Raw genomic sequence first — 7,281 nt, 5'->3', positions numbered from 1 at the left:
ACGTGTGTTATTAATGAGAATCATACGAGATTACACAATATTTGACAAGTTATGTTAGATTTGTGTCGATATATATTTTCTAAATATTAATTTTTTATAATTTTTACTTGAACACGATGTGAGATAATAAGAGTCAAAGTAAGGGTTAGAGGAGTAAAAGTCAACCATGGTGCGATATTTTCGGAACGGAGGAAGTATTAGATTCGAAAATGATAAAATGCGACCTTTAAGTCGTGTCACAACATGCGGCCTATTAGATTACCGTTCCTATTTTTTAATTTTTGATTTACGAGATAGAAGGAAATATATATTAAGTATAACTATGATTAAAAAATATTTCATTTTTTTTATGGATTAATTTATTTAAATATTTTCATAGTAAAAATATGGTGTTGATAGTAAAAATAATTTATGAGTTACATCTTGTGGTAGCATTAAGCATGATTGGACATATTTTATTTGCGACCATTATCATCTTTTGATTTTTATTTGACACTACATGTCAAATGTTCATTTGGTTTATCGCGATATCTTTATTGTTTTAATACGCAACAGAGATTACACAGAAAGAACTCGACTTGATCAATGATGTGACAACTATTGTTGAAGTGTCAATTAATAGTACTAGGCTTGCACCTAAAAAACGTACAAAACAAGTTGAGTGAACAAGGCTCATATGATCATAGCCAGTCATTTGAAGATATGGAGTAAACCTATTAACAATTATGCACTATTCATGTACTTTTTTGAAATTGATGAATAAAAAGCCCTTCAAATTAACAATTACATTATCTTCTTGAATTTTAGCATCTAATCAAACCAGAAACCGTTCGAAATATACAAGTAAGTATGCTAGCAGAAACAATGATTAACAACAGGCTCGTGACGATAAAAGATGAGGTCGAAGGGGCACTTGTGGAGGATGATTTCGAGATAGTTACTACAAGCATTACCATGCCATCTATTGAACAAAGCTCGAACGTTGTTCTTGTTAAGTGTCTCTTAATCTCGATCGATCCATTCCAGCTGAATCGCATGAAGAAATGTAACCCTTCGCAAAATTCAGTCGTCCAAGCTGTTAAATTGGTTCCTGGCAAGGTAATTTGTGTCTTCAAGTTGTTTAATTTGCTCAAAAAGGGCCTAATAATGGTAATAATACTATCGTATATAGTATTTCATCCTTTTCTTAATAGATATATCATATTGATTTTGCACACTATTTATTTACTAACTTTGACCAAATTTTTTACTACTAATATGTGAAAACAAATTTTGTATTTTGTATTTTTAATTGTTATTGTTTTTTATTTTTGAGGTAATTTTTAATTGTTATTGAGTTAATCTCAATATATATATTTTTTAACTTATTTATTTTATGTTGATATATAATTTAAGATACTGAGGGTCAAAGTAAGTACAAAACAATGTAGAAAATCAACATGATAATTGGGAAACAAAGGAAGTATATTTTTCATAACTCGAAAATACGAAACATCTTTGTAGTTTCTGGCCTAGTTTCAAAGGTGTTAACTAAATTTTGTAATTTTTTCTGAACTTGATTAACTTTATTACTAGCTTTTAGGTCTCGTGCAACGTAACACACGGCTACAGCTACTACTAAAAAAAATTATTAATTATTTCGATAGTAACTAAATAAAAAGGCTTGTAACATTAGGAAAACGTGAAAGTAAAAAGGATATATGAAAAACTATGAATTCAAAGTTGTGTAAAAAGATATTTAAATGAACTAAAATTGCATATTAAAATACAAAGTTAAGGATTTTAGTTGTGTACTTGTATGTAGATCGATCTAACAAAGTTAACCCCACCCGAATGACTGACCCATGACTAATATTCAAAAAGACTCGAGCATAACTGAGTTAGTCCAATGCAACAAGTTTGAATTAAGTACAATTTTGATTATTGGACTTCTAATGTTAGTCTATTTAACATGTATTAATATTTTAATTAACATTCGTACTTACCATATACGTAGTATGTATTATGTTATTAACGTAGACTAAAATTAGAAGTCCACTGTTATTTAAATTTGTCATAAACTTAAAAGTTATAATAATACATAAATAAAATCATATCATAAAGGAAAAAAAATATAATTTATTCAACTTTCCTCCAATAATATATTATGTAGTACGGAGTAACATTTATGATAATTGAATTATATATATTTTTTTATCTTAGTTTCCTAAAAAAGGTAATTTATTTCTTTTAAGTTAAAAAAACAAAAAATGTTTTGGCGAGAAAAATTACACTAGGAAGTGACACGTGTCATTCCAGGTGTTTGTTTTCATGTTTTGGTATGATGTACTTCATTCGTTTAGAAATAGTTGTACCACTTTCACTTTATACAATATTGTTGTTCCTAAGTTTTGGTTGATGACACACACATATTGCAAACTTCCTGATTATGGTTGCTAATGACTTTGGACAGGTAAATGCCCAAGTTTCTATTAGGATAGGAACTTGAATCAGATGGTGAAGTTCTTGATGTACACTTGGAACAGCCACTGGAGTTCCTGAGCTGGAAGTTGTATCTGTTCCAGTTTGAAGTCACAAGAGGAGCAACACAGTTACATATCAAGAGTTCCAAATACTCACAAGAACTATTATAGACTCATGGCCACGAGTTCCTTTGTTAGACAGAGAGGAACTCATAATTGTTCCAGAGCTGGAACGTCTGAAGCTTCTGAGTTGCAAGTTCCAGACAAAAGGAAGACATAAAAGTCTAGGTAGTCTACTGTACTTAGAATTTTATGTAAATATTAATTTTGCAAAAGATATGTAGGGTACTCAAGGAACTTGTGATTTAATTAGGTCATTTATTTTACTGGAAGAAATTTTTATGAAAACATGTAATTAAATAAAAATAAGTTTTTAATATAAAATAGATTTACGTTTTATGTTATTTTATCAAAACTTATTTTCCTAAAAATTTGCCACAGTTTTTGTAAACAAATAAAATCTGTTGAAGAAAATCTTTTAGGGTTTGATTGAGTCAAACCACTAACTGCCTTGTTGCTGAAACGTGCGAAGTGGTCTTCCCCTTGTTCCTCAAGTCAAGGGACGTGAAGAACAAAGCACTGGCAGTTGGCAGTTGAGGTTTTGAAGGGAACTAACCCTAGGGATAAATCTATGAAAGGGCAAGTATGTTTTCTGAGAAATGACACAAACATTCTAAGAGTTCTTGCTTTCCTAAAAACGTATTGTCAAAGATTTTCTAAAAACAGTTTGTGTCCTAGTTAATTCAAAGTTCCTAAGTGCCCTATATCCACACAAAAGCATTATTAATATCTAGAGTTATCCAAACACGAATTGTATTTTGTATTAGTGAGGATAGAGTTATCCTGTTTAGACTTAGAGTTTAAGTCTGAGAGAGAGAAGTAAAAGAGTTGTAATCAGAGTAGATTACTGTGAGGAACACGAGTTTGAGAGGAACTTGTGTTTGAGAGATTATTGTAATCGAGGTATTACTATAATAAAAGGAATTCTCTTCTTGATTAGTGTCAAGAAGTTTACACAATTATTGTTATTGTCTTTTCTATTCTCAGTTCCTTGATTGTTTCTAAGTTCCGCAAGAAACTTTACCAAAGTTCCAATTACAATTCACCCCCCCCTCTTGTGCGTGTTCCTACTGGAATAACAGTTGGTATCAGAGCCAGTACTCACTAAAAACACAGGAAACCCTGTTTGAGTCAAGTTCCTGAAAGTATGAACTCACAAGAGAAACTGGAAGAAGGTTACTCGACACAAAGGCCACCTATGTTCAATGGCAAGTTCTACTCATACTGGAAGAACATAATGGAGATATTCATCAAAGCTCAAAATTACCAAGTTTGGCGTGTAATTGAAGTTGGAGACTTCGAGGTAACAAAGACCAATGCTGAAAACGAGGTAGTTCCTAAACCAATGTCTGAATTTTCTAAAGAAGACTTTGATAAATATGAGATGAATGCCATGGCTGTCAAAATCTTGCATTGTGGGCTTGGACCTCATGAACACAACAGGGTCATGGGGTGCAAGAACGCAAAACAGATTTGGGAATTACTACAAGTAACCCACGAAGGAACTAATGAAGTTAAGCGTTCCAAAATTGACCTTTTGATGTCTAAATATGAAAGATTTGAAATGCTTCCAAAAGAAACTATTCAAGAAATGTTCACTAGATTTACTAACATAACCAATGAATTAGTTTCTCTTGGTAGAATCATTCCCACAGATGAACAGGTAAGAAAAATACTAAGAAGCATGCCACAAGATGATCGTTGGAGAACAAAGGTCACTGCACTGTTTGAGACCAAGGACTTTACCAAGTTCAACATTGAACAACTTGCTGGTTCCTTGATGACACACGAATTGCATTTTGGAGCTGCTGTTCCTGAGAGCTCTAGAAATCGAGGACTTGCTCTAAAAGCTGAGGAACTCGACGAATCTGAACCAGATGAAGAAGAGGCTGCCATGCTGGTTAGAAGAATGAGAAATCTCTACAGGAACTTCAAACCAGGAAACCAGAAAGGAAGGAACTTTGTTAAGAAAATCACTAGTTCCAAAACTGAGCAAGGTTGCTTCAAATGTGGAGAAACTGATCATCAAATTCGTGAATGCCCTCTGTGGGAGAACGACAAAACCAGAGGAAAAGGGAAGGAACAGGTCAAGGATCGCTTTAACAAGTCTACCTTCAACAGGCCAAACTTCAAGAAGGCCATGATAGCTGCATGGGGCGAAGCAACAGACTCAGAAGACGATGAGGAACAACCAAATGAAGAAACTGCAAATCTCTGCCTTATGGCTAGAACAGAAGGAACTGATCAAGTTCCATCAGAAGAAGTAAGTTCCTCCACTCTTCAGTGTCTTTCAAAGTCAAAACTAATTGAACTGTTGCTAGAAACTCTAGATGATTACAAAAAGCTAAGTATGTTAAAAGCACAAAGTGATAGAGCCTTGGAACTCAGTAAAGACCATATAAATTATCTGAACAATATTAGATCTGATGTTCAAGGCAGGTTCTTTGAATTACTAGATAGAAATACCTCTATTAATGAGTCATTCGAGAAAATTAGAAATGAAAACATCCTTCTACAAGTACAACTCAGTCAATATAAGATGTTTAATCTAAGTTTAGATCCTACAAAATCCTTGGAGATCAACATGGGAGTTTTTAACATCGACTTAGAAAATTTAAACAAAGATTTGATCACCACAAAGGAACAGAAAGAGAAACTAGAGAGGGAACTAGCCATGGCCAGGGCACAGAGACAACCACCTAAAGTTCCTCCCAAATGGATTGAGAATGCTCAATCTAAGAGAACAGAAGGATTGGGCTTTAATCATAAAACTAGTCATAAGAAAAAGTATGTGGATCTTCCTAGTGTGAAAGTCTGTTTCTCATGTGGAAGTGGAAGTCATGTAAGTACTGAGTGTTCCAAGATGAAGGAACAGGATCAAAGAAACATAAATTATGTAAAGCAAAAATGGGTCAAGAAGTCAGAAGTTGTAATTGAAAAGGAACTCGAGGAAACCCGAGTTCCTGTAACTAACCTTTGATCTCTTTACAGATTCTAGTGAAGGGGAACAGCTCGTGGTATCTCGACAGCGGGTGTTCCAAACACATGGCAGGAGACAAATCTAAATTCCTCTCACTAGAAGCTTACAATGGAGGAACTGTGACCTTTGGAGACAACATGAAAGGAGAAATTGTTGGAATTGGAAAAGTTGGAAGGTCAAGTTCCTATGCCATTGAAAATGTATTTTTAGTCGAGGGTTTAATGCACAGTCTACTAAGCATTTCTCAATTTTGTGACAAAGGAAACTCTGTAAGTTTTACTTCTGAAAATTGTCAAATCATCAATAATAACACTGGGGAGGTTATTTTGGAAGGAACTCGTAAAGGGAACACATATTCTGTGGATCTCAATACAGTTCCCAGGAACAATTTAACCTGCCTCAGTGCCTTTGAAGAAGATTCCCTACTATGGCACAGGAGGTTTGGACATGCTAGTTTCTCCCTGCTTGACAAACTAAGATCAAAGGAACTGGTTCGAGGACTCCCCTCAATCAAGTTCCTAACTGATAAAGTGTGTGATGCATGTGCAAAAGGCAAGCATGTCCGAAGTTCCTTTAAGTCTAAGAAATTGGTAAGCACCACAAAACCATTGGAACTCATCCATATGGACTTATGTGGCCCAATGAGAATTCAAAGCAGAAGTGGGAAAAAAATATGTATTAGTTATTGTTGATGATTACTCTCGCTTTACTTGGGTCATATTTCTAACAAGCAAGGATGAAACGTTTGATGAGTTTGTTGCATTTTCAAAGAAAATTCAGAAAACCACAGGTCATCAACTGATCCATATAAGATCTGATCATGGAACAGAATTTGAAAATTACAAATTCGATGAATACTGCAAGGAACAAGGTATGGACCACAATTTCTCAGCTCCCAGAACTCCACAACAAAATGGAGTTGTTGAGAGGAAAAATAGAACCTTAGAGGACATGGCAAGAACCATGTTAATAGCCAGTTCCCTGCCTAGGAACTTCTGGGCTGAAGCAGTCAATACAGCTTGTTATATTATAAATAGAGTTATGATTCGAGCAATCCTAAACAAAACCCCCTATGAGCTACTAAAAGGTATAAAACCCAACATCTCTTACTTTAGAGCCTTTGGTAGCAAATGTTTTGTCCACAACAATGGAAAAAGGAACTTGGGGAAGTTTGATGAAAGAAGCGATGAGGCAGTGTTCCTAGGATATGCCTTAAATAGCAAAGCTTACAGAGTTTATAACAAAAGGTCTATGTGTGTTGAGGAAAGTGTACATATAATATTTGATGAATCTAACAAAACTGATATAGTACAGGAATAAGAACATTTCGAGATTGGTTTATCTCGTGCTGCAGAAAATGATGAGGAGTTCCAACCAAGCAAACACACAGCCAGAGGAACTGATCAACAAAATCAAGAAGTTCCCGTACTAGTGGAACACGAAGAAATCCAAGAAGATCCAGAAACAACACCAGAACCAGAGGAACCCCACAATGACCAACACGGAACTCAGGTCATAGAAGGAATTGACGAAAATGACACAACACCAGTAGCTCAGTTTCAACCTAAACCTTGGAAGCATCAAAAGTCTCACCCAATGGAACTCATTATGAGTGACATCAGAAAAGGAACTCAGACAAGGTCACAACTAAGGAACTTTTGTGCATTCCACGCGTTCCTCTCCATATTTGAGCCAAGAAATCACATTGAGGCTCTGGAG

The 7,281-nt window shown here is 34.7% G+C and overlaps 1 pseudogene; it reads left to right on the top strand.

Annotated features, from left to right (window-relative positions):
- The first annotated feature begins 607 nt into the window (after positions 1 to 607).
- LOC110795024 (NADP-dependent alkenal double bond reductase P2-like) overlaps positions 608 to 7,281 on the top strand; it is a 74,791-nt pseudogene continuing 68,117 nt past the window's right edge.

The sequence above is a fragment of the Spinacia oleracea genome, chromosome 2, assembly GCF_020520425.1.
Source record: "Spinacia oleracea cultivar Varoflay chromosome 2, BTI_SOV_V1, whole genome shotgun sequence".
NCBI lineage: Eukaryota > Viridiplantae > Streptophyta > Magnoliopsida > Caryophyllales > Amaranthaceae > Spinacia > Spinacia oleracea.
Note: the sequence above shows the minus strand (reverse complement) of the source record. Positions and strands in the feature narration are given on the sequence as shown.